This window comes from Lepidochelys kempii, chromosome 1 (genome assembly GCF_965140265.1).
Source record: "Lepidochelys kempii isolate rLepKem1 chromosome 1, rLepKem1.hap2, whole genome shotgun sequence".
Classification (NCBI taxonomy): domain Eukaryota; kingdom Metazoa; phylum Chordata; order Testudines; family Cheloniidae; genus Lepidochelys; species Lepidochelys kempii.
This window is the reverse complement of record NC_133256.1, coordinates 196462637-196490142: the sequence shown is the minus strand read 5'-3', so window position 1 is coordinate 196490142 and position 27506 is coordinate 196462637. Positions and strand designations below refer to the sequence as shown.

The window sequence follows — 27506 nt, the reverse complement described above, 5'->3', positions numbered from 1 at the left end:
AGGATTGGAACCTTTAGATCCACAGCACAACCACTGCCACCTGAGTTAATAGAATATAAATGATAACAGTAATAGGCTATTATTGTGAATGTGGACCAACCACTATGCAAGTGGCCACAGCTATTGGCTGATATCAGAGGGCTTTTGAGATTCATGACTCCACGGTTCAATTCCAGGTTCTGTCTTCCAGTGTTTATTTGCCCTTGTTCTTTTCTCTCTGCTCCTGACCCCTATTCCTCTTCTCCCTCCAGCTCTTGCTCATGCTCCTCACCCTTATGTATTTGAACCAGTGTGCTTCATTGGTCTCCTCCATGCTGCCTGGGTGCCAGCAGGAGGGGGTTTGATGGTACTGGAGAGACAGTCTCCCTGCTCCCAGTTCTGGTGCCCACCATCAGAGCAGCAGCTGGGAAGAGAAAATGCAGAGAAAGTCCTCATTCTGGATTATATCAATTTAGGTTGTGTTACTGTAGCAAAAAATCCAGTGAAGTAAAGGCTGTGTGACTAGGCTGTGATGCTGGTAAACTGTCATGGGGGGCTAGGTTGTGTGGAGATCACTAAATTTTTTAATTTTGATCTAAATCAAATCTCAAGCATGAGAGAGAGAGAGAGAACACACCATTTTCACAATGTTGTACAATTTTTCTACTTCTAATAATTTGTATGCTTCTGACCCATGTGTAATACAAGCTACAGCCAACAGAAATGAAGTTCAATTTGCCTTCATTAATTTTCAGTGTTTATATTGGCATTTCACTGAGAAAAATCTGCTTCCTTTTTATGTTCTTGTACACTGTCCAGGTAAGACTCCTTTAAGCTGAAGTCTCATCGGTACCAAACTGGACACTTTCATAGTGGGAAGTGAAGCTCCATATGGCTGAGTAGCTTGCTCTTCCATTTTATAATCCACACTTTTTATTTTAAGGGCATTTGAGAAAGGGAAATCTGATAGTTGAAATCACATGGAATTAATAGGATTTACCATACTGGAGAAGGTACATAGTCTGATTGCATAGTCATCCAATGAGGGAACGGAAACAGTATAATATGCTATCATAATCAGATCTAGCCCATGCAGTTCACATTCTGAATACTCGCACAGAACTCTTCATACCATGAAGTTAAAAATCAGAAAAAAGCCAAACCAAAACAAAAGTCAGACAAGTTTGAATAACCAGTTCACTGGAGGGATTCAATATCATGTTGTCGACTTTCTGCAAGCAGAAAAAAGGTGAAATTCATCCACTAAATTATTCCCTACAAATTAGTCACATAGCCTTAATAACCGATCACATTATTTTACACTTTTTATTGTATTGTAGAGGATAATCTTGAACAAGTTAGGTTGTCTAGTCCACTCCTACAAGTATTTTCTATCTATATAGTAGATTTTACATGCTTAAACTGTCTTGAAAGAATTTGTCCGTCTTTGTAATTATTTAACAGAATACGTCTTATGTTACCCTGGATTCTTCTTTTAAGTGAGAAAAATTTTAAATAATTGTTGTTGCTTCATTTAACCAAATATGATCATGATGAGTATATAACCCATTCAGAGGTTGGCAGAAATGAGCTTACCTATCCCTCTAGCTAGAGAAAGAAACACGGTTGCCTTCTGTGAGTACAGGATTTTTGGGTGGTCGGAGGTGTAGCAAGGTTGGATCAACTGTGTGGAATTAATTCCCTGCCATCACACTGTATAAGAGGAAGGTGTGCACCCTGTGTTCTGGGGTTAGTTGTAACTGAGAGGAGAGCTAAGAAGCATTGGGCCTCCCGTACCTGGCTGAAATTAGTTGTGCTTTTGACCTTTCTTTGGACTTAGCTAAAACAATCATATTCCTACTTTGGCTAAGGGAAGCCCTGTTGTCTCCTAGTCCTTAGACCTTAAAGCAGGGGTAGTCAATAGGCAGACCATGGGCCAAATCCAGACTGCCAGATGCTTTTGAATGGACCCCCAAACCTTTTAATTTACATATTATTATCATTATTTATTTTTTTAAATTTTTCCTGGTGTCTGGACCTTGACCATACCTTGACCAAGAAATCTGGACCTTGACAAAAAATAATGGACTACCCCTGCACTAAAGACGCTACAGGATATTCTTGTTTACTTTTTGGTTTTTACAGTAACACATACCACAAGAGCATTCAGACTCCCCTAGGGGTGCAGAATCCTTTGCTGCCCGGCTGGTTAGAGTATTCTCACAGGGGGAAACACTTTGCTTAAAAGGAAAAGAAAAGAGGTGAGTGTAAAGATGAAGATGGTGAATCCCAGAAGGGCAGAGATCACTGCTGCCAACACAGACTCATCAGACAACTGGTAAACAGATGAGGTAAATGCACTCAGATTGAAGCAGCTTAGCCTGCCTGAAAACTCCCCAGCAGCAGAAGGATATCCATTAGGCAGAGACAGTATCATTACATGAGAAGCACTCTGCTGTCAGTTTTAAAATAAACTGCTAAAGAAGTACCTTGTGACTAGAAAACAGGTCTGGATGCCATACAGGTTGGATCCAGCTGTCGAGTACTCTCAACAGATTTGCCAACTTATAGTGTGGTTTGATTAGATGACCTGGGGGAAGACAATTAACATTGTATTCTCACTTATAGGTTGATACCTTTTATTAAATTCTGACTGCACATGGCAGACTTGCCCCTCATTTGAAACTGTGGACAACTTGAAACTCTGCTTAGAGTGAGGTGGGAGTTCTGGTAAATGCTCATATCACTATGCAGTTTGGAAGGGCAACTCCACTTGCCAAATAAAATTGTATAAAAGGCACCTGCAGCAACTACTTATACAATGTTATATGCAAGCAAGCATATTCATAGTAGTATACTAGAGAGGTGGGTATGGATTTAGCCCTCTCAAAAGGATCCAGGGACAACCATAGGCACAAAATCAAACAGAAGCATGTAATAGAATGTCTGCTAGATCCAGGATGAATCTGTATAGCATTAACCTTCTCCCCAAATATCTTAAACCCACCCACAAATAGGAAGGGTTGGGGTTCTTAATAAGGTTTAGAGGCAGAGAACTTGAATGAGGGCAGTTTTAGGGGTGCAAGGATTTAGTTTGGAAAGCCCCATAAAACAGATAATTTAGTAGGCAGAAGAGGTGAGATTAGCATCATAGGCTATTCCGGGAACCTTGGAGGAGAGGGATGGCCACTCCAGCTTGTGTGTTGCTGGCTCTAAGCAGGGACTTTTTAAAATACCTGTTTACCAGAATTTCCTGGTCAACACTTGCAAAGAGAAACTCTCTCTGTTTAAGGCTTTTGAACTGTGTTGATAGTCTCTGCCAGCTGATATTGTGCAAATAGTGTAAGGTATCCTTTATAGTATAATGTATTATTATGCTGTTAACAGACTTTTCAGTTTATAATAATTCCTGGGTTCTATTCCTGGCTCTGCCATATATTTTCTGTGTGACCATGGATAAATCATCTAATTTTTCTGTGCCTCAGTTTCCTCCTCTGTAAAACGGGCACAATAACACTTGCCTACTTTTGTAAAGATCTTTATGATCTAGAAAAGGCACTTCTATTATAAACAAAGTCACTTTTCTAGCTAATTAACCAGAGAGAATGGGGGGATAGGAACAAAAGAACGGCGATACTGGGTCAGATCAATGGTCCATCTAGCCCAGTATCCTGTCTGGTGACAATGGCCAATGCCAGGTGCTTCAGAGGGAATGAACAGAACAGGTAATCATCAAGTGATCCATCCCGTTGTCCACTCGCTGTTTAGGCATATCCACAGCTTGGGGTTGCATCCCTGACCATCTTGGCTAATAGCCATTGATGGATTGAGCCTCCATGAACTTATCTAATTATTTTTTGAGCCCCATTATAGTTTTGGCCTTCACAACGTACCCTGGCAATGAGTTCCACAGGTTGACAGGAGAGGTGACAGTTGCAAGAAAGTGTCATTTTTGTGCTATATTCCATTTTACTTTGGAAAAAAGCCAGCTGTGAAAAGAAAGCATCTCTTAGGGAATGTCTACACTACAAAATTATGTCAACCTAAGTTACATTGACATACAGCCACCGCAGTAATTAAATCACTTTTGTATGTCCACACTGTGCTTCTAGTGTTGTTGGAGCGCATCCTCACCAGGAGCACTTGCACCAATCTAAGGGCTTGTCTACACTACCCGCCAGATCAGCGGGCAGCGATCGATCCAGCGAGGGTTGATTTATCGCGTCTAGTATAGACATGATAAATCGACGGCTGAGCGCTCTCCCATCGACTCCGGTACTCTACCAGAACAAGAAGCGCAAGCGGAGTCGACGGGACAGCGTCAGCTGTCGACTTACCACAGTGAAGACACCGTGGTAAGTAGATCTACGTATGTTGACTTCAGCTATGCTATTCACGCAGCTGAAGTTGCGTCTCTTAGATAGACCCTGCCTGGTAGTGTAGACAAGCCCTAACTGTCTGTCGTACAGGCATTGTGGGATGGTTTCTAAAAGGCAGCAACAGTTGATGTAATCAACACAGTGTCTACACTGATACTGCATCAACATAACTACGTCAAACTAAGCGCTACACCTCTCATGGAGGTGGAGTTATTAGGTCAGCATAGCAAGCAAGTTACGTCAGTGGGAGCGACATTTTAGCGTAGACGCTTACAGAGTTAGGCTGATGTAAGTTGCCTTGCATTGACCTAACTTGGTAGTGTAGACCAGGACTAGTAACTGAGCTGACCCCAAAACAGAGCTGCCTGAGGCACTTAAACTGTGCTAGGCGCTGCCAACCTGTGACTATTCAAACGAGCGCAAAGGGGCAACCAGCAGTGAGAATTCCTAAATCCTGCGGGTTTCAGAGTAACAGCCGTGTTAGTCTGTATTCGCAAAAAGGAGTACTAGTGGCACCTTAGAGACTAACCAATTTATTTGAGCATGAGCTTGCATGTAGCTCACGAAAGCTTATGCTCAAATAAATTGGTTAGTCTCTAAGGTGCCACAAATACTCTAAATCCTGCAGTGGTTTGAAAGGAGGGCACCAACAGGCTGGTAGGTCTTGGAGGTTGGGCTAGGCTGGGCCCCCTTATTGGGCCCCCTGTGGCCATACCTGTGAGTAAAATACAAATGAAAGAGATACAGGACTAGTGTCCGATTGAAACGCCCTGCAAAATCCATCACCCCCTTCCCAACTGCAAAGGAGTGAGCCTGCCAGTTTACATGTCTGAGCCCGGGGGGCAGAGACCGTGCCGTGAGCCCGCAGTCCGGGATTGGCTCTCTGCACACATTCAAGAGCCCAGAGAAGCGCCCCTGCCCAGACGCTCCCCCCGCCCCGCCGCTCAGTGCCACATCACTCCAGCCTCCGCCGTCCCCGCCCTCCCCCTGCAGAGGGCGGCTGGCCTGAGTGCTGCACGCCGGCCCGGGAGCCCAGAGACTGACGGCGCCGGGAGCCCATGGGAAGGCGCCGAGAAGGCAGCGCTCCCAATGAAAGGCAATCGGGGGGCGGTGCAGACAGGCGGCGCTGGACTTTAGCGCCCAGCGGTGCAGCCAGCTGAGGGACAGCTGGGCAGCTGCGGCGGGGCCCGCATCCTCTGCAGACGACAATTTGAGGCGTTCTCTACGGGCTGCGAAGAGGACGCGGGGCAAGGGGGTGTTAATGTTTCACTCCCACTCGGAGATGGGAGGCGGCGGGGACTCGGCGCACAGCTGGACGGTAAAGGTGGCTGAAGAGCAAGGCACCAGCCGCAGATTGGTCTCAGTTCAAGTTTAAACGGGCAAGAAAGCGGGAGGAAGAAATTGCAAAGAAACAGACCAAGATAGGTAAGGGGTTGCTTAATATATGTTAAAACTTTGTACCGGCTGTGGGGAGGGAAGAAATCGGTCCGTGCCTCAAAGCAGATGCCGCCGGCCCCTGCACGAGAGCTCCGATTTAAAAGCATTTGAGCGGCGGTAAAGGTGTTCCCTTCCTGCATCCCCCAAATTATTTGCTTTTAAATCCTGGTGTGCTGTCTGCTGGGTGGGCAGCATTTCCTTCGAGGAGGAGGGTTGCATCCAGCAACGTGTGCTCTCAAACACTGCCTTCCTTACTCTAGACTAGTGTCTTGCATTCTCTCGCTTGTACAAACACTTTCAAACAAGCCACCCCTGATTAATCAGACTAGTGTGGACTAGTGGTTAGAGCAAAGGACTAGGAGTTTTGTTTCCTAGATTCTTGGGTACTATTCCTGGCTCTGGGTAGTTGCTCTGAGGACTAATCGACATCCTTAACTTTTGTTGAGATCCTCTGCTGAAAAATGAGAAGTGCATAGCCGGAGAATCATAGAATCATAGAATATCAGGGTTGGAAGGGACCCCAGAAGGTCATCTAGTCCAACCCCCTGCTCGAAGCAGGACCAATTCCCAGTTAAATCATCCCAGCCAGGGCTTTGTCAAGCCTGACCTTAAAAACCTCTAAGGAAGGAGATTCTACCACCTCCCTAGGTAACGCATTCCAGTGTTTCACCACCCTCTTAGTGAAAAAGTTTTTCCTAATATCCAATCTAAACCTCCCCCACTTGCAACTTGAGACCATTACTCCTCGTTCTGTCATCTGCTACCATTGAGAACAGTCTAGAGCCATCCTCTTTGGAACCCCCTTTCAGGTAGTTGAAAGCAGCTATCAAATCCCCCCTCATTCTTCTCTTCTGCAGGCTAAACAATCCCAGCTCCCTCAGCCTCTCCTCATAAGTCATGTGTTCTAGACCCCCAATCATTTTTGTTGCCCTTCGCTGGACTCTCTCCAATTTCTCCACATCCTTCTTGAAGTGTGGGGCCCAAAACTGGACACAGTACTCCAGATGAGGCCTCACCAATGTCGAATAGAGGGGAACGATCACGTCCCTCGATCTGCTCGCTATGCCCCTACTTATACATCCCAAAATGCCATTGGCCTTCTTGGCAACAAGGGCACGCTGCTGACTCATATCCAGCTTCTCGTCCACTGTCACCCCTAGGTCCTTTTCCGCAGAACTGCTGCCTAGCCATTCGGTCCCTAGTCTGTAGCGGTGCATTGGGTTCTTCCGTCCTAAGTGCAGGACCCTGCACTTATCCTTATTGAACCTCATCAGATTTCTTTTGGCCCAATCCTCCAATTTGTCTAGGTCCTTCTGTATCCTATCCCTCCCCTCCAGCGTATCTACCACTCCTCCCAGTTTAGTATCATCCGCAAATTTGCTGAGAGTGCAATCCACACCATCCTCCAGATCATTTATGAAGATATTGAACAAAACCGGCCCCAGGACCGACCCTTGGGGCACTCCACTTGATACCGGCTGCCAACTAGACATGGAGCCATTGATCACTACCCATTGAGCCCGACAATCTAGCCAGCTTTCTACCCACCTTATAGTGCACTCATCCAGCCCATACTTCCTTAACTTGCTGACAAGAATACTGTGGGAGACCGTGTCAAAAGCTTTGCTAAAGTCAAGAAACAATACGTCCACTGCTTTCCCTTCATCCACAGAACCAGTAATCTCATCATAGAAGGCGATTAGATTAGTCAGGCATGACCTTCCCTTGGTGAATCCATGCTGGCTGTTCCTGATCACTTTCCTCTCATGCAAGTGCTTCAGGATTGATTCTTTGAGGACCTGCTCCATGATTTTTCCAGGGACTGAGGAGAGGCTGACTGGCCTGTAGTTCCCAGGATCCTCCTTCTTCCCTTTTTTCAAGATTGGCACTACATTAGCCTTTTTCCAGTCATCCGGGACCTCCCCCGATCACCATGAGTTTTCAAAGATAATGGCCAATGGCTCTGCAATCACAGTCGCCAATTCCTTCAGCACTCTCGGATGCAACCCGTCCGGCCCCATGGACTTGTGCACGTCCAGCTTTTCTAAATAGTCCCTAACCACCTCTATCTCCACAGAGGGCTGGCCATCTCTTCCCCATTTTGTGATGCCCAGCGCAGCAGTCTGGGAGCTGACCTTGTTAGTGAAAACAGAGGCAAAAAAAGCATTGAGTACATTAGCTTTTTCCACATCCTCTGTCACTAGGTTGCCTCCCTCATTCAGTAAGGGGCCCACACATTCCTTGGCTTTCTTCTTGTTGCCAACATACCTGAAGAAACCCTTTTTGTTACTCTTAACATCTCTGGCTAGCTGCAGTTCCAGGTGCGATTTGGCCCTCCTGATATCATTCCTACATGCCCGAGCAATATTTTTATACTCTTCCCTGGTCATAAGTCCCACCTTCCACTTCTTGTAAGCTTCTTTTTTATGTTTAAGATCCGCTAGGATTTCACCATTAAGCCAAGCTGGTCGCCTGCCATATTTACTATTCTTTCGACTCATTGGGATGGTTTGTCCCTGTAACCTCAACAGGGATTCCTTGAAATACAGCCAGCTCTCCTGGACTCCTTTCCCCTTCAAGTTAGTCCCCCAGGGGATCCTGGCCATCCGTTCCCTGAGGGAGTCGAAGTCTGCTTTCCTGAAGTCCAGGGTCCGTATCCTGCTGCTTACCTTTCTTCCCTGCGTCAGGATCCTGAACTCAACCAACTCATGGTCACTGCCTCCCAGATTCCCATCCACTTTTGCTTCCCCCACTAATTCTACCCGGTTTGTGAGCAGCAGGTCAAGAAAAGTGCCCCCCCTAGTTGGCTCCTCTAGGACTTGCGCCAGGAAATTGTCCCCTACGCTTTCCAAAAACTTCCTGGATTGTCTATGCACCGCTGTATTGCTCTCCCAGCAGATATTAGGAAAATTAAAGTCACCCATGAGAATCAGGGCATGCGATCTAGTAGCTTCCGTGAGCTGCCGGAAGAAAGCCTCATCTACCTCATCCCCCTGGTCCGGTGGTCCGGTGGAGAACTGAGGGATAGCAGAGTACCCTCATTTATGACCTGTGCAATGTGTCTGTTATAGGCAAGCGGTACTGACACTCAGTCTAGAGTACTTTCAGATACTACATATCTCTTACTTTGTTATGGGATTCTATAATAATGCGCTTCATTTTAAACCCATAAATATTCTGAACTATTCCATTCAAAGCATGGGTCACTTCTTACTTCAGTTACTATAAATCATTTACTTCAGCAATTCTGAATCATGAAATGGAGGCTGCTGAAAATATTATGGATGTGAGTGAAACAAATCCTACTTAGTTTTAAGTGGCTGGCACTGTTTACCTTTCTCCCTCATTCTTGGGTCTTTCAGGTTGAGAGAAATCTGTGTTTCGTCTTCAGTTTCTAGCTGAAAGAATTGAATTGGAATTTAATAACCATCACTTATTAAATGTTAGAAACTCTCAAACTACCAGGCTCCCTATTTTACTTTATTTTGTTTAAAATCTCTGAGTGCTCCGTGTTATTCCAGTTTTCAGAAATCACTCATTCTCCTCCTCTGATAGTTCTATAACTGTATACATTCAGGTTTCAGAGTAGCAGCCCTGTTAGTCTGTATCCGCAAAAAGAAAAGGAGGACTTGTGGCACCTTAGAGACTAACATTTAAAATTATAAATTTGTTAGTCTCTAAGGTGCCACAAGTCCTCCTTTTCTTTTTGTATATGTTCACTGAATTGCATATTTCAAATATTTTTTTACCTGTTTAGTAGGCAGTTTTTAGAATTTTCAGCAGTTGGCAACTGAAATGTGCAAGAAGTTAAAGTTTTAAAGCATTTTATACCTCTGCATTTTTAAATCAGAGTTTGAGTGATCATTTTGTATTTGCACACCTGCTACTTGTGTTTTGTCCGGTGTTATAACTTTATTCTGATAGTATTATGATCTTATGTAACTGTTTTTGTTCATCTGTTGAATAATGGCACACACTGTAGTTTGAAAGTTACCATAAGTAGGTCACGATTGTAAACAGAAATGTGTTGGTGTTGCTTTTGAGGACAGATTGATCATTCACACTAAAATCACCTTTTCTAATTCAAATTAGAGCTGGATGAAATTTTGTCAGTGAATAGTTTATTTGCTGAAAAACATAGTTTTGGTTGACCTGAAACTAGTCAATGTGTCGAGTTCACTGAATGAATAGTTTTGACCGGACTGAAAAATCAAAATGTTTCAGTAACGTCAAAATGAAACATTTGATTCTGAGCCAACTCAGTTTTTGTTTTACTTCATAATTTGCTGAAAATATTAAAAAGAAGTTGTTTTCAGTTTGACCCAAATGAAACTTTTTTCAATTCTTTGGAATTGCCAGCGAACTGAAAAATCCATTTTTCGCCCTGCTCTAATTCAAATGTCTTACAACATTCAGCATTACTTAGGTAGGCTTTCCCCATATTTATCCTCTGTGGGTGGAGTAGGTTAATATTAGAGATATTTTTGGTCTGTGGAGAATATGGGTGGAAACAAGGAGAATTACTGTAGGGATAGAATAGTAAAATGGAGTGAATGATTGAAGCTATCTTTGGATAAACTTTATTTTTGACTTACTGTTGGCTGTTTTCTATCTTCTCTTGAATATTGTACCTTTCTGTGACTATCCCTTTTTTCATTTACAGCAGCAAGTGGCCAGAGCAGTAGCATCAAAAGATTTAAAGGCTTTCTCCAGTTCATTAGTCTTAAGACACTGTTGAACCAGGATTTGTCAATGGCAAAACTCCTATTGATGCCAGTGGGAACAGGATAGGATGGCCTATCTTCTGCTCCTTAGTCACCACAGAGCCATACCGTATTTAGTTATAGCAGAGAGCAATAGAGATTATTATCCTCCTCCCTTCCTAGATGCTCACTGGACTGGGCAAAACTCTTGTGGCCTTGGTAATTTGCTTGGCAGACTTTCCACACATAAGTAAGCAGTTTCCATTAAAAGCTCTTAGTTTGTACTGTGCAAAGAAATGAGTGGTATGCCCATTCTTTACTACAGGGCAGGGTACAGTACAGGCCATGCTTAAGAGTCCAGCTCCACCTTTCTTCCCAATGGAAAAGAAAAAAAAGCTGTAGGTATGATCATAACAATATGTTCACTTGTTAATCGGAGTGCCAGGCTGATTCTTGGTCACTCTTTTCTCCAGTTCAGGAAGTGGGTTAACACTTCATTCACATTGCTGAGCCTTTGTAATTCTTTTCACCTCACTTCTTCAGCACTAACTTTTTAACTAGGCTAAGCCTGGACTAGGACATCTTATAACTTTGTATTTCCCCATATTGTTGTGCCTGTTGCTTTCTCTACAGGGGCTCAGAGTCAAGACACGTCTAAAATTGGGGTCTGTTGAAGTCAGTGATGATGCTTGGCTGTATCTTGGAGGAACATTTGGCCTATTACTTGTAGCCATTGATTTAGTTAATCTATTAAGACCTTATCCTGTGGCTACTCTGTGGGTAGCATTCTTACTGTCTTCAGTAGGGTTTCTGCCTGAAGAAGGGCTGCAGCATTGAGTCCTCTTATGCTCTAGCCATCATTTTGGAGGATTTTTCATTTCCTACTAATGTTACTATCATTACCAAATGCCCATGTAGTCACTACAATGTCCAAGGTGCTCTGTTAAACAGGGAATATCCCTGCTTCTGGGGTTCATATGCCTGGGGTGCATTGGGCTTACTTACAGGTCAGGTTTTCAGACTTAACAATACTGTTTGTGTGGTGTGCCCAGGCCTTCTTCCTCCAGCTCTCTTCCCTGCCCCATATGGCTTTTTGCATCTCCTCACAGTAGTGCCTGCCAGGGGCAGTATGCTTATTCAGCTACATGAGGGTCAGCACGCTGAGCACACTGTCTCTCACAGGCCTTATCTTGAGGAGAAGACTTCCAACAGCAGAAAAACACGAGTCTCATGGAAGAGGGAGGGGAACAGGCTATGCCACTGGGCCTAGCCTCAGCTCACATGAGTGCTCCTGCTCTTCTCAGCCCAAGTGTTTTGCTGGATGCAGCTGGCCTGATGGCAATTAGCCATATGGCAGTCTCCTGCTCTCCCATTACACCGTGTTGGTTCAGTACCTAGCATAATGGGGTCCTGGTCCATGGCAGGAACTCACAGGAGCTACCATAATACAAATAAATAATAACAGGGCAGTATCACCAGCCTCAAGCATTCAAAACTCATGGGTCAGGCCCCTCAAAATTATGAGACTCAAACATACATTTTTGGTCTTTTTATTTGTCTTCTGTTTTCTGAGCTGTTAGCGTTCATGTTTTTCAGCTTTTCTCCACAGCCATGAAAGTTAGAAATGTTTTCTAAATGAAAGCTGAGATTCTCACATGAGTTTGGAAGCTGGGGCTTTAAGAAAAACACTAAGTATTGTGAGACTTGTTCTGTAATCACAAGAGTTAGCAACACTGCAGTGCAGTCTTCCATGAGGAGTCTAGAATGCATTTGGGGTGGCTTAGGTGTCTCCCTTCTCTCCTGTTCCTAACCTCATTTGCTTTTAGCAGCAGAAGGTGACAGTAATCAAATGGCATGAGCATCACCTGCTGCTCACTCTGCTTTTAGCCTGGTTCACGGCCAGCTGATATAGCCTGTGGTGCGGCAGGGCCATCTTTGAGAATGTTGACAAGAACAGTCAAACAGGCTATGGCCCTGTCTATCTCTGAGGTTAGTCCTGATTCAGCAGTAGCAGCCAGCAACCAGTATAGCTGCTGCCCAGGGAAACCTGAAATGTAGATGAGGAAAGCTGCCAATTGTACAGGATGAGTTAATTTTGCTTGAAACAGGAATAAGAAGAAATGGTGTAAATCATAGCTTTCTTTGTCTTCTCCAGATGCTGGACACAGATTGCTAAATCCCAAGTATTGACAAAGTAATGACATCTCATGCTCTATGTGTTATTGACTGTAGTGTGGTTCAGGAAGGAATTTCTTTTTTCCACTTCTGCTCATAAGTTTCCCATGTTGACTTTTCATCTTTCCCTGCAGCATCATGTGTTGGCCAATCCTGGAGCAAGCATACTGGAGCTGATGGTAAAAAGTTTGTAAAATACTAAGTGTGCAAGTATAAATTGGAATGAATCATCTGGTGAACCTGGAGATAAGAACAGTCATTATATTGTTTATTATAGCCCATAAATGTACTAAGTGCTTCAAAAATGGCTCCTGCTTCATAACACAATCTAAATTGTAGATAGACCACAACCTCTAGGATGACAGACCGAAGCGAGGGATGTGGTGAGGAAGCCAAGGTTTATTGTAATGAGGTTACATGGGTACTCAGTTTATACAAGCCCATATCAGGGATTTGGAGCAATCAAATTTCTGAATTGCTCCACTCCAGCTCCGCTCCAGCACCAATAGTGACTGCTCCAGCTCCGCTCCGACTCCGCTCTGGTGCTCCGACTCAAATTAGTTTTTAACTAAATAAAAAAGTGCATACTGTAATTTTGAAAAAACATTATTTTTATTAAGACTTTTAAAACAATTTAAATTTCATCAACAATGATGCAAACTAGAATCATTCATAATTTATTCTCTAAAAAATTATTGAAGCAATCAAGTCGTCTTTCATAGTCTGCTGCAAATCATTTAAAATTAACTTTAAAGCAAAAAGCAGTCGCTCTACACAAGCTTGAGTTGTTGGCATGCTCGAAGGAATTCTACAGGCAGCCTGAATGCGGTGTGGGTAGCTGTGAATGACCTCAAAAACAGACTTAACTTTTAGCCTACCAATAGACTCCATCGCCTCACAATCTTGAATAATGCTTCATTACAATTATGAATCGCAGAAACTCGCCGGCGTCTTTCTTATTTATCCAATTCCTTGTCGAAGGCATCATCTTCTGAAGAATTGGTGCTTGAATTATCTCCATTTCCCAGTGATGGTTGAAGACGTCTCAGGGATGGACGCTCGAACAAGTTCAGAGTGGAGACAGAAATTTGAGAACAGCCTGCTATTTCTGAAGGATGTGAACTTTCTGAAACCGCAAATTCGATTGTTGATGACTCCTTTTGTTGTGTTTCATTTTCTTCAACCGAGTTCAAATGTAGCAATGGATTTTGTTTTTTGAATCATTGAGCAATATCAAGGAGCCCTTCCTTTGCCTTTGGTATTTCCCTTGAGGTAAGAAGAATCCGATACTGTGGGTCAACATAAACTCCATCAAGGAAATGAATATTGTTAAAAAAGCTTCTCTTTGCATTTCTGCATGGAGGATAGAGTTCCTTCTGCAATTTGTCCACCATTTTCTTGCAAGAATTTGGACAGTTTTCGCCATTCCTTCATTAAAACTCCTGGGGTTACATTGGCAGCTTGAAGATTCACAGTTGTTTGGTTTGGCTTTGCCAAGAGGTCTCGCAGGTTCTTCACTTCGTCCCATTCAGCTTTTGTTAACTTGTGTTCTCTTGTTCCCGCAGCAGACACTTGTTCACAGTAAGATTGAAAAATGAGAAGCCGATCAGTCATTGCAAATGTTGAACCCCAGTGAGTCACAGTATCCAATGATTGAGTTAGCCCATGTGGATCAAGCAGAACTCTTCGAATACTTGGGGTTCGTAGTTTGACAACGACTTGTCTAATTTTTGCCAGAAATTTCTTCGCATGTTCTTTGTTCAGTCCATCCCAGATTGCCAACTGAAGAGTGTGAATACCACACCTCATCAGTTGGACTTTTGAGTCGTCCTCATGAAGCCATGTTGGAAGTATGAGGCTACGGTCATTAACCCATTGCGCAGCAGCATCCATGTTGAGTTCAATTTTATCCATTCCTTTAGTTCCTTCATCAGGCAAAATAGCTTCAGTTCTGTCCACATCGCTGTGCTCAGAGGTAGAAATGGTTTCATTGTCCTAGCTGAAATTTTTGATGGCACACGTCATGTTTGCTGCATTGTCAACGCAGATGTTCAGCACTTGCATTTCATTGATCCCAAATTTTCCTAAAATAGCTTTTACTTGACTTTTCATGTATGAAGAATTGTGACTCCCTTCAGTGTTGATTATGTCCAAGGTTTTTACCACAGCTTTGTCTTTTCCTTCTTCATAGTACTGAGCATTGATTACAAGGAAACTTCTGTTTCCACGCGTTGCCGCATCCATTTTCAGGTAGCACAATTTTTGCTCCAAAGCTTCCTTGAGCTCTTCGCGACCAGACTCAGCTGTGCTGACAACTAAATGACGAACCGCATCGTGCCCCATCGAAATGCCAAGCTGCCGACCCATTTCACCTGCAGTTTTTTGGAATCATTTGTTCTTTAGCCGGAAGGTAGTGAGCGGTGTTGAACTCAAGCAAACCATTTCCATCAGCCCAGCACGGAAAGTATTGGCATCCATGGTGACTGTAATCTTTGAGGACTTCAGGTCAAGTTTTGTTTGCTCAATTTTGGGTTTCTTTTCAGATGAAGCTCCACAACCTATCTTTTCTCCAGGAGTTTTCAAAGAGCCAGATGAACCTCATTTAGGTGTGTCAGCTTTCTGTTTTTCCTAATCTTCCGGGTCCTTTTTTGTAACCAGAGCTGCATAGTTTTCAGGATGGTTACGTTTTACCTGCCGCCAAAGGTTGAAACTTTTCATGGCACTTGCTTCACTTAACTTGAAGCTACATGGTTTGAGCTTGCCATTCACTTCCTTTTCCACCTTGCACATTGCCAATTTCCTCTTTGCTTTTCCCAAAAGCCAAAATTTGGGCTTTTCAAATTCAAAAGTAAAGACTTTGTTGAGATCCTTTTCCGTAAATCAGCTATCAATCATGGGGGCAGATTTGATTTTTTTGTTGAAGCCATGGCCAAATCTTCTTGTGCTGTTACCGCATCCAAATGTTTCTTGTTATCATCTTCAAAAAGCAATGAACAAAAGCATTACATTTTTTTATAATGTACCTGCTTGTGATATCTTAACCACTTAAGGTACTTTGAATTTATTTTGGATTTTCTGGACAAAAATGATCGCATTTTCTTTTTACACAAAATTATTATTAAAGTATATTTTAATATTTTAACATTTCTTGCCATTTTAATGAAGTAAGAAGTATTTTAATATACATAATATAAATTTTTATTTATAAATTGCAAGTTAGTTTTTCTTATGAAATTTTGTGGTAAAAATATTCGAAATATTTTCCAAGTTTTTAATTAATATCTCAAAAATGCTTTAATATACATATATCAATGAAATTTGGTATGTGCCCTAGCATTAGTCCGTGCTATCGCTATTCTGCAACATTAATTGTTGGGAAGTAACGAGGCTACATGTTACAAGAAAATAAACTTTAACAGGAAAGCAGATTCAAATTGCAAGTACAGTCCTTTTAGTAAAGAGAGGAAATTTTTGGAAATATGTTTTTGCTTCATCAGCCTGAATAGATTATACAAGATAGAGCAAATAACAGGTTCTATCTTGTATAATGTTTCCAGACTGTTGAAGGAAAAACATATTTCCAAAAATTTGCTGTCTTTACTAAAAGGACTGTGCTTGCAATTTGAATCCGCTTTCCTGTTAAAGTTTATTTCCAACGTTCTATCATACAACAGCATTCAAATAAAATTATTTAAACTACAGGCGCTATGAACTGGGGGGACTAGGCCAAGTTTATTTAACATTTTTTAAATCTTCGACTGTTTAACAGATACGACCCTGGAATATGATTTAATGCTAAAACATGCATTAAAATGGTACTCTTAATTTATTTTGTATAATTAACCGTTTCTGAGAAAACTGTTTAAAAATTTTAATCTGCTTAGATGCTTAGAATGATACAAACAATTTTACTTATTACTTATTTTTCAACTTTGGAACCATAAATTTAAAACGTAATAATAAATAATAAAAAATTATTAACTTATTATGGAACATAATAGTACTGCTCGTAACCAGGGGCAGTCGACGACAAGCCTTTCTTGAAATATGAAATAAAAATGACCAACCACCAGATCGGGATGCCTATGGTTTTAATAATTTTGGATAATGTAATATGGTAGCACATACTAACGCTAAGACACAGGCATAATTTCATTACTTTATTGAAGTGTTTTTGAGATATTAATCAGAAATTAACTTTTCATCACCTTAGGAAGAAACGTTTTTTCTTAAAATGACCTAAGGATTCACCCCCAAAGTTGTGCTGGACATTTTCCAATCACTCTGGATATATCACAAAAATCACTCCTAATTTATGTAAAAATGTTTACTGTATATTTATATACCTGCTGCACACAACTTTTTCAGTAAATTTAAAATGACAAACAACGCTACCAAAAGACCATTGAACAGATGACATATAAAATAAGTCCGCCAGAGTGATATGGGAGCATGTACAAATGAACAATTGTACCGGTAACGGGATCCTGTGTGAGAAATGAGCTTAAGTGGTTAATATCTTTTGTGATACCTTAATATATCAATAAAGAAAAACATTTTTTTGCAATATACCTGTTTGTGATATCTTAAATGTTGCATCTTGCGTCACACTTTTCTGTAATCGCAGTACTCAGCGCGTCTCGTTGATCAACCCTTCAGAAAGAAGTATCTAACTATCTAACTAATCTACACGAGTACGTTCTCGCCTAACCTTGACACAAGGGTGGGAGCAGTCTGCAGCGTTGCTGGGTGTCTCATAATTATCTGATTCTTTAATAAAACATATCTCCAAAAAACTTTGTAATTTTGTATCTGTACATCAAATCTTGATTTCAGCCGAAGTGAGAATAACTGTGATATATTACGTAAAGTGCTAAAGTAGATGTTGATATCAGTTTTTATACAATCTGAAACTTTTTGGCATCTTCAGGACTTTCTTGCTAAATATCATTCATTTTGGATTGAAAATGGGAAAAAAAAAAAAAACCGGAACAGTGGAGCAGCCAAGATTTTCTGTGCTCCAGCTCTGTTCCAGCTCCGGGCACAAACCTGCAGCTCCACTGCTCTGCGCTCCAGCTCCGGGCTCCGCTCCAAAGCCCTGCTCCACGTAGTGTGTGTTTGTATTGCTTATCACAGAATTAAGTTTTCAGAGATTTAAATGGGGAGAGTAGCAGCTTTGCAGGCCAATGTCAGGCGAGTGTTCTATGAAAAGAGGTTATCATGGGGGTGGGTTGGGAAGAGCAGATGCTTGTGGGAGAAGTGGCTGGAGGGGACACCAAGGCTGGCACCACTGGAGTATCTACATGCAAACTTCATTCAACTTGAACAATGAATATACAGATCAGTTTTACATTCTCGTTCTCATGTACTGTATGATGCTGTAATGTTTAGGTTTCACAGGCTGCAGGGGAATCTTTAAATCCAAACACAGGTTTTTAAACCTTTCTACTTATCTTAAATTTGAAAAAATCTTAATTTTGCAACCTGACATAATATCTTTTTGTTTTAAGATGCTATATTTGCCCTGATAAAACTGTTTTAAGAGCTACCGATACCTCCTAGGAAAAATAACAACTAGTTAGAGGCACCTTTGCCTGTCATATCATGAATGTGTCTGATCAGAGATAGTTGCATGAAAATTGGGTCTTCATTCTGAAGAGTGTATGTGTTCCGGCTGCTTATTCTAAGGTGCGTGTACCCTGCAAAATTAAGTATTCCGCACTTGACATCTTAATGCTCTCGCTGGTGTCAGACTCTACAGTAATTAGTTGTGATACTGCAAATAGAGAATTATGATTTCTGGTTAGAAATAAGATGGAATCACCTCTCAGTAGATGGAGGTACTTCCTCCTCCAAAAACAGTGCTTCCTAAAGTCTCCCCTTAGACCCTAAAAAATAGCCTGGACTGAAAGTTCAGAACATGTCAAGATTAGTCAGTTTCCTAATGGCTCGTGTTGTATATGCTCATATTTTTTTAAATGGTTGCAGTTCCGTTGTTTTTGTCTTTCCTTTCAGAAAGAACCTGAAAGTGGACATATAAAATGTAATGCCTTTGCTTCAGAGCACTTTACAGACTAACTGTTAAAGTGGCACATGCAGTGTTAACTATACAGGAGGTCTTTGGTGTATTACAGCTACTTGTCACATTTTATTTTTTAAATGAGCTCTCTTGACAGCTGCACTGTCTTATTAGATCCATGCCTCTGAAACACTCATAATATTGTAAATTGGCTGCAAGGGAATTCTGTGGTTCATAAAACTGATTCTAATACTGTCCAAATTATCTGTTCTGTCATATTACTTCTCCCAAGGTGGGCTTTGACTTCAAAGTCATCAGCTGAGATAACAAAGCCTTCTCTTCTCTTGGCATCTTGCTAGCATGTGCACCAGCAATGCTTGGTGTGTGAGCATGCATGGAATTCTAAGGAGTCAGAGGATTATAGTGGCCAACATGGCTTAGTATATTGTTTCTCCTTTTCGTGGCCTGTGTGATTTATGGTTGAGCAAGAGGTATTTATAATGCCACAGAGACTGTTCAGTGAAGTGACTTTCGTTGGATTAGAGGCAAGTAGGAAGACTTATTTCTTCAGGGAGGGAATAGGGAACTGAAATTGCTAGCCCGAGACCCAAACCAGTGTGCCTAATGCAGGTATTGTGAAGAACTGCAAGTTAGCATTTTGTGGCACTTGGAAATAAGTTATTCTGTGAAGGTCCAAGTGATCATCAAATTGTAGAACTAATCAGATTGTAGAGCCATGCTCCTTCTAAATAAAATAAAATATATATAAAAAACCAATAATATCCCGTGAAATCACAAAGTTGAACTTGCTCTTTACATTTTTGTTTCCTATGATAATTTAGTGCTTAATGAAAGGTTCCAAACTGGCAAATTGATTGACATCCTATATCTGCAGAGCAGCAGCTGCTCTGACAATGAGAGCTAATGGAAGAGAAGAAGCTTGTAGTGGAATAAGTCTGTGTTGTCCCTGGATTTCTTCCAGAGATGATGTGGCTATATGGGAACAGGAGCAGATGCGGCAGGGTTGGGTGAAGGTGGACTGAAGAGTTGAGGAGACTTGGAGTGAGGGGCCATCACTGAAGGATGAGGAGTTGATGGATTGGAGGCACTAAAAGGGTTAGGTGATAGATACAGCTATGTGATCTGAGCAGGGAATGAATTATTTTCTTCTGCACAAAGGTGGTGCTGCTGGATTGCAGATCTTTCTTGTACCTAAATTGTAATTGGGGGAGAGAATTTTTTTAATGCAAAGTACATGTTTTGAAAAAAGAGAAAAGGAAGACAACAAACTTCCCCACCCCCTTCAACTGGAAACTTACATGCTGGGACATGGGTATGGACTCACAGAAGTAACTGACTCATGGAGAGGAGCAGTCTGAGCCCAGGACTGGGAGATGAGTGCTTGAGTTCTAATTCTGACACTGATGCTCTCATGGTCGCCTTGGGTAAGTCAGTTAGGCCAAACATTTCAGGAATGTCTAGTGCTTTTCCCTGTCCAACTTGAGGCACCTTGGGCCTCAATTTCATAAGCATATAGCATCTCTCATTCCAACTGAATTTAAAAGGGAGCTACAGATACTCAGCACCTCTGAAAATGTGGCTCAAGGTCTAATAGGCACCCAAAACCTGTGATCCTGTCTAAAAATATGGGCTTCCACCTCTGTGCCACAGTTATCCTTGACCTAGGATCAGTATTACAGGTATTGCCACACTTGTTATCAACTCCAAAGTAGCCCCATGGGAGCACATTTTCAGAACTGTGTGTAGGTGATCAGCAGCATGATGCTCATTGACTTTGAAAGCTTCATCTCTGCTTAATGTATCAGAAACATGGGGTAAAACACACTTTTACTGCTAAGGCATCTTCATCTCCAGTTCATCCGACAGTACTTCATGAACTAGCTGAAGCAATCTTGGAACCATTAGCAATTATATTTGAGAACTCCTGGAAGACAGGTGAGGTCCCAGAAGACCAGAAGAATAATAGGGTTATAAGGAATAGCCAGCATGGATTTGTCAAGAACAAATCATGCCAAACCAACCTAATTTCCTTCTTTGGCAGGTTTATTGGCCTAGTGGATGGGGGAAAGCAGTAGCCATCATATATCTTGATTTTCCTAAGGCTTTTGACACAGTCCTACATGACATTCTCCATAAGTAGGGCTCTGTGTCTGTCACGGAGGTCGTGAAAGTCACTTATTCCATGACTTTCTGCAACCTCCATGACTTCTGCAGTGTGCCTGACCCCAGGGCCGCCCAATCAGCTGGCCGCTGCTGGAATGAACCCGCAGCCTGCTGCACTGACTGCTGCTCTGGTGGCCTCGGGGCGAGCTGCACCAGCTGCTGCTGGAGCAAATCTGCAGCCAGCCGCCAGGATGTCCCCACAGCTAGCCGCGTCGGCGGCTGCTGCTGGAGCAGCCCCAGAGGCAGCCGCATCGGCTGCTGCTCAGGCGGCCCTGGACAGCTGGCTCTAGGGGCCGTCCCAGCAGCAGCTTCCCTGGGGCGCCTTTTCCCCCCCTGCAGCAGCACCCCCCCACCGCCCCAAGATTTAGTCAGGAGTATTTATAGTATATGTCATGGATAGGTCACAGGCCCTGAATTTTTGGTTATTGCCTGTGACCTGTCTATGACTTACTAAAAATACCCATGACTAAATTAAATCGTAGCCTTATCCATAAGCAAACTCGGGAAATGTGGTCTGGATGAAATTACTATAAGGTGGGTGCACAACTGGTTGAAAGACCATACTCAAAGAGTAGTTATTGATGGTTCATTGTCTAACTGGAGGGATGTATCTGGTGGGGTTCCGCAGGGGTGAGTCCTGGGTCCAATACTATTCAATATTTTCATGAATGACTTGGATAATAGAGTGGAGAGTGTGCTTATAAAATTTGTGGGGTGACATCAGGTTGGGAGGAGTTGCACACTGTGATGGGGTGTACAAACCCCACACTGAGCAACAAGGACTTAAGGGCTCATTTTGGGCTTAGCCAGCCCCGCCCCGCCACACCTGTAGCAAATGCTCCATCTGGTGGAGGAATGAAAAGGCAGCGAATTAGCTCAGTTGGTGAGCAGTGCTGAAGGTGAGCAGATCTGTCGCTCACAGCTCCCGCAGAGCAGAGTGAAACCTAAAGGCTCTGATGGAGCTGCCCAAAGGGGCCCTCTGTGAGGAAAGGGAGGACCCTCGGTAGAGACAAGCAGAGAGGGAAGTATTCTGTGGCCTTGGACAGTGGCGACTCCCTCTTGCTTCCCTGGGATTTGGATTTTCCCATCAGGCGAAGGCCTGGACTGAGGTGACCCCAGCAGGGGAGATGAGAGGAAGAGGCCCAGGGAGGACATCCTTAAGTAGTCTTGGTTGCCAGGTTACTGGTAGCTAAAAGGGCCCTGGGTCAGAGCCCGGTAGATGGGGAGGGCCCAGTCCGGCTCCCCTCCCCACAACTCCCTTGGCAGTCTGCGGTTGTGGCCGTGACCACTAGGCCAGGCTTCCCAACCAGACCCTGAGTAGAGACCATTACAACTGGTGGAGAACACGGATATTTGATCCCACCCCTGAGAGAAGGGGAGATCGACTGACCTAGGCATCCAAGCAGCCTGATTTAGAACAATGTGGGCTGGTCGGCCAGCAACGATGGAGTTGGAACGATTGCTGAAATGGATGCCCGAGAACCAGTAGCAGCACAGCACGTGGCCCAGCAACAGCAGCAACAACAACTCCTGCAGCAAATGACCGCCCAGCAGCAGCAACTGGTTCGGGACTTAGGGGCCCAACAACAGGAACAACAGCAAAGGTTAGTTCAACAAGTTGTGGCGTTGATGCAGTCCCAGGAGTGTCCCCATTAGGGGACCTGGGCCCAAGCCTAGGAGCCTCGCCGGTACCCGTGGAGCTCACAAAGATGGGCCCTGAGAAAGACCCCGAGGCTTTTCTGACAACATTTGAGTGGGTGGCTATGGCTGCGCAATGGCCATCTGACCAGTGGGCCATCCTGCTGGCACCCTACCTAATGGGAATGGCGCAGGCCGCATATTTGGGACTGGATGCAGAGAGCACCCAAGACTACCCCCAGGTCAGAACGGCCGTCTTGGACTACCTCGACATTACTGAGGAGACCTTCACCAGAGGTTCTGGGGGGAAAGGTACCGTCCAGGTGCCCAGCCCCGGGTTGTCACTCAGAAACTGAGATCTGTGTTGGAGATGGCTAAAGCCTGAAGGGCGGACCGGAGTAGTGGTGGCTGAACTCATCCTGGTGGAGCAGTTTGCCCAAATCCTCCTGAAAGGGGGTAGGGACTGGGTACTCAGACATCGACCAGAGTCACTTACTGATACTGTGAGATTGATGGAAAACTATCTGGCAGCTGAGATGGCTCTAACTCCCACTTCCGAGCCATTGCTTGACTCCAGAGGGGCTCCTCGACAAAAGGGGGAAGCCAGCCAGGGAGACAGAAACTAGACAGGGTGCTTCCCAAAGCCCCCACTTATCAGGGGCCCAGCCAGCCTTTGAGCCCAGGGCTAGGAGCCTGGGAGAAGCCCCGGGCCCTCCAGCCCCAGCCTGAACATAAAGTCTGGGGTCCTCAAGCGACTACCCTGCCCAGAGGCCAGGAAGGGTGAGGGGGCCAAGCACCTTGGGGAAGACAGTCCCTGAGACCTGGTCTGGACCAGCAGTCTCAGGGCTAACCAAGGGGGCCTGTTTCTCCTGTGGGTGTCTGGGCCACCATTATCAGGAATGACCCGATATGGAGTGCAGCTATGGGCAAGTATGGACGGCAGAGAGCCGTGCCCAGAAGTGCACCCCAGCAAAATTAACAGTTCCTGTACAAATAAATGGAACTGAGGTAATAGGGCTAGTAGACGTGGGGTGTGGGCAAATCCTGGTCCCCAACTCTGAAGCCCCCAGAGATACCATCTTCCTGCAGAGCATTCACGGGGCTATTAAACCCTATCCCAGTGCCTGGGTAGAGGACACCATAGGGGATAGCACAAGACCGCTCGTAGTAGGGCTAGCCCCAACCCTAGCTACCCTGTTATATTGGGTTGGGATTGGGAGCACTTTTCTGACTTATTGAGGGGATGTAGGCCTGTTCCCTGGAGCCTGAAGGAAGCACCCAGGGGAAGCAGGGCAGACGGGGAACTCCGGCCTGTGACCCTGGCGAGAGTAGGGGAGGAGCAGGACCCCGGAGAGGGGGGTTCCTGCCAAGAGGGATTGCTGCCGGAAGATGCGCCCAATCAGGAGACATTACAAATCCTGCTCCTGGAAGGGGAGTTACTGACCCAAGAGATGGATTTTGTGAAGGACCAGAGGGAGGATGAGACCTTGACCCATGCATATGAACAACTCCGAGTGATTAATGGCGAGGTCATAGATCCCCACTGGGCTGCACAGTACCCCCACTTGAGCTCAAAAAGAAACAATTATATCAGCTGGAAAAGGACCATTGGATGGGCGAAATCCATTCACAATTCCTTGTCCCGCAGCTACATCGGTGAGAAGTCATGTGATTGGCCCATGCCGTCCCTTCCGCAGGCCACCTTGGACAGGAGAAAACTCTGGCTCAGATCTTAGACTGCTTCTTCTGGCTTGGGTACATCAAGAAGTTAAAAACTTCTGTGACTCCTGCCTGGAATGCCAGCTAGTCAGGCCAAAATGGGGGATGAAAGCCCCCCTCGTCCCTCTCCCGGTCATCGATGTCCCCTTCGAACGAATTGGGATGGACCTTGTCGATCCCTGGAAAAACATGCCACTGGATACAAACACCGATTGGTGATAGATGATTTTGCAACTTGCTATCCGGAGGCAATCCCACTCTGTAACACCAATTCAAAGACTATTGCCATGGAACTTTTGAAAATCTTTGCTCGAGTAAGAGTTCCCCAGGAGATTCTCACTGACCAAGGCACCAATTTCCCAGCCCACTTGATGAAACAGGTCTGTGAGCTTTTGAGAATAAGAGCCTCCGTACGTCCGTTTATCACCCGCAAATGGATGGCCTGGTTGAACGCTTCAACCTAACCTTAAAGCAGATGGTGAAAAGGTTTATGTCAGAAGACCTCCCACATTGGGATCAGCTGATCCCCCCCCCCTCCTGTTTGCCATTCAGGAAGTCCCACAATCCTCTACAGGCTTCTCCCCATTGGAGCTCCTGTATGGGAGACGGCCACGGGGAATCCTCAACCTGGTCCGGGAGATGTGGGAAGGACAATCTCTGAGAACTCAGAATGTCCTACAGTACATGTTGAGACTCAGGGGGAGACTTGAGACTGTGGGAGCTGTGGCTAAAGAAAACCTCCTCACCTCTCAACAAACCCAGGAATGCTCCTATAACAAGGGAGTGCGGGTACACACTTTCAGGCCAGGCGATCGGGTCCTCCTTCTACTCCTGAGCACTGAGTCTAAACTACTGGCCAAGTGACAGGGACCCTATGAAATTGTGCACCAAGTCGGACCAGTCAGTTATGAGGTTAGCCAACCTGACAAATGGAAGCCCACCCAGGTCTATCACATCAACCTGCTCAAGGCGTGGAAAGAACGAGAAAGTCTGTTCATCACCCTGTGCTCCCCAGAGCCAGAACCGGGGCCCCAAGAACGTTACACCCTGTCCCCAGGGGCTATACAGGTGGGGGAACAACTTTGCCCTGAACAAAGAGCCCAGGTGCAGAGCCTAGTGAAGGCCTCCCCAATGGTGTTGTCCTCCCTACCAGGAAGGACCCACCTCACGCACCATCACATCCAGACTGAACCTGGGCAGATTGTCTGGGAGAACCCCTGGCCACTTCCCCAGAAAGTGCATGAAGCAGTAAAACAGGAAGTCCAGACCATGTTGGAGCTTGGGGTCATTGAGGAATCCCACAGCGAGTGGCGAAGCCCTGTCTTATTAGTCCCAAAGCCAGATGGCACTGTCCAGTTTTGCATTGACTTCAGGAAGGTTAATGCGATCTCCAAATTTGATGCCTACCCCATGCCCCGGGTGGATGAATTACTAGACCGGCTGGGTGAAACTCAGTACATCACTACCTTAGTCTTAACAAAGGGGTATTGGCAATTCCTGCCCACACCAGAATCGCATGAAAAAAATGCTTTTGCCATTCCATTTGGTCTGTACCAGTTTTGAACGATGCCCTTTGGACTCCATAGGGCACCCACGACATTCCAGTGCCAGGTGTTGCAGCCCCATAACTCCTACGTGGCAGCCTATTTAGATGATGTAGTCACCTACAGCCGAACCTGGGAAAAATATCTGGTCCAAGTGGCGGCGTTGCTCCATTCCCTGCGACAGGCTGGACTAACAACAAATCCTGCAAAATGTAAAATTGGGAAAGAGGAAACCATCTATCTGGGATACATTTTTGGGAAAGGCCAGATCCGGCCCCTTATAGATAAACTCCAGGCGCTCAAGGACATCCCCATGACCTACCACCAAGAAACAGGTCAGGAGTTTTTTTGGGGCTTGCTGTTTACTACCGCCGGTTTGTACCAAGATTCTCGATGATTGCAGCCCCTCTCACAGACCTCGTCACGAACGACAGCCCCAAGAAAGCACACTGGTCCGAGGTTGTGAAAAGGCCTTTCAAGAATTGAAAGAACGCCTCTGTACAGAACCAGTCCTATTCAGTCCAGACTTCTCCAAAGAATTCATTTTGCAGACAGTTTCTTCCGATGTGGGACTCGGCGCTGATTTATCTCAGGAAATAAAGGGGGAGGAAAACCCAGTGCTCTATTTGAGCCGCAAGCTGTTCCCATGAGAACGAGCCTACTGTGTCATAGAGAAGGAAGGCCTGACAGTGAAATGGGCCGTAGACTCACTCTGATACTATCTCCTGGGAAACCCATTCAAACTCATCACTGACCATGCTGCATTAAGATGGTTAAACACCATGAAGGACACAAACCCCCGACTGGTGTGCTGGTACCTGTCTCTCCAACCCTACGCATTCCAAATTCAGCATTGAATTGGGAAAGCCCACCAGAACGCTGACTTCTTTTCCAGGGAAGAGGGGGCGCAATTGGATGGACAATTGACAAATGCAGACTTTCTAATGGGGACTTCGGTACTGGATGTGCTTCTCTCATAAAGCTGCCTGGATGGATAGAAAAGGAGGGAGGCCTTAGAATTTCACTACTCTACATCATTTTTAAAAGTGTTTTTGGTTGACTGTCCTCTTTAGTGTAACATGCTCCAGGGTTTGATAAACACAGGAAATTACAAGGCATATGATGTAGCAAAGGAATCTGCTGGGAAGGAGAGCTACACGCATATATTGTATCCTCCAACTTGACAGTAGTTTGTATCCTGATCCAGTATAGGATATGTTGTCTCATTTTCCCATTATTAAAAAAAGGTATTAATATAGTACTTCTAAAAACTACTAACAAAGCTTTGTGAATAACCAGGCAGTGTGTTAGCTTCCCTGTTCAGTATGCCTCTGTGCTGTCTGGGGAAGCATGGATCAGCATTCATGTCACACTCCCCATCAATACCTGACCCGAGCTGGGGAAGCTAATGATCCAACCAGCAGACCAAATTTGGTGATGAATCCTGGTCACATGCCACTTGAGGCAAATTGCTCATACACTAAAAAGAAGTGCTGTCTGGCAAACCTAGCCCTGGGACTTGTAACCAGTCCTGTGTACCATATTAGTGCGGTGTGAACAAATAGTCACTAGGGCAGTGATCCCCAAACTTTTAGCCTTGTGCCCCACCTTACCCCTGGCTGCCCCCTCCCCCAGAGCTGGGGCCGGGAGTGGGGCCATGGCTCCGGGGGGGGAGGGGGGGCAAGGGGGCCGAGACTGGGGCCACAGCTTGGGGCAGGGCTGGTAGCCA

The 27506-nt window shown here is 44.6% G+C and overlaps 1 protein-coding gene across 1 annotated transcript in view; it reads left to right on the top strand.

The window, feature by feature from the left end:
- Positions 1 to 5673: 5673 nt before the first annotated feature.
- Positions 5674 to 27506, top strand: part of TMEM45A (transmembrane protein 45A) — a 33054-nt gene continuing 11221 nt past the window's right edge. Inside the window, exon 1 of the mRNA XM_073328861.1 lies at positions 5674 to 5783. The gene's annotated coding sequence lies outside the window, so the exon portion shown is untranslated. The remainder of the gene's footprint in view (positions 5784 to 27506) is intronic.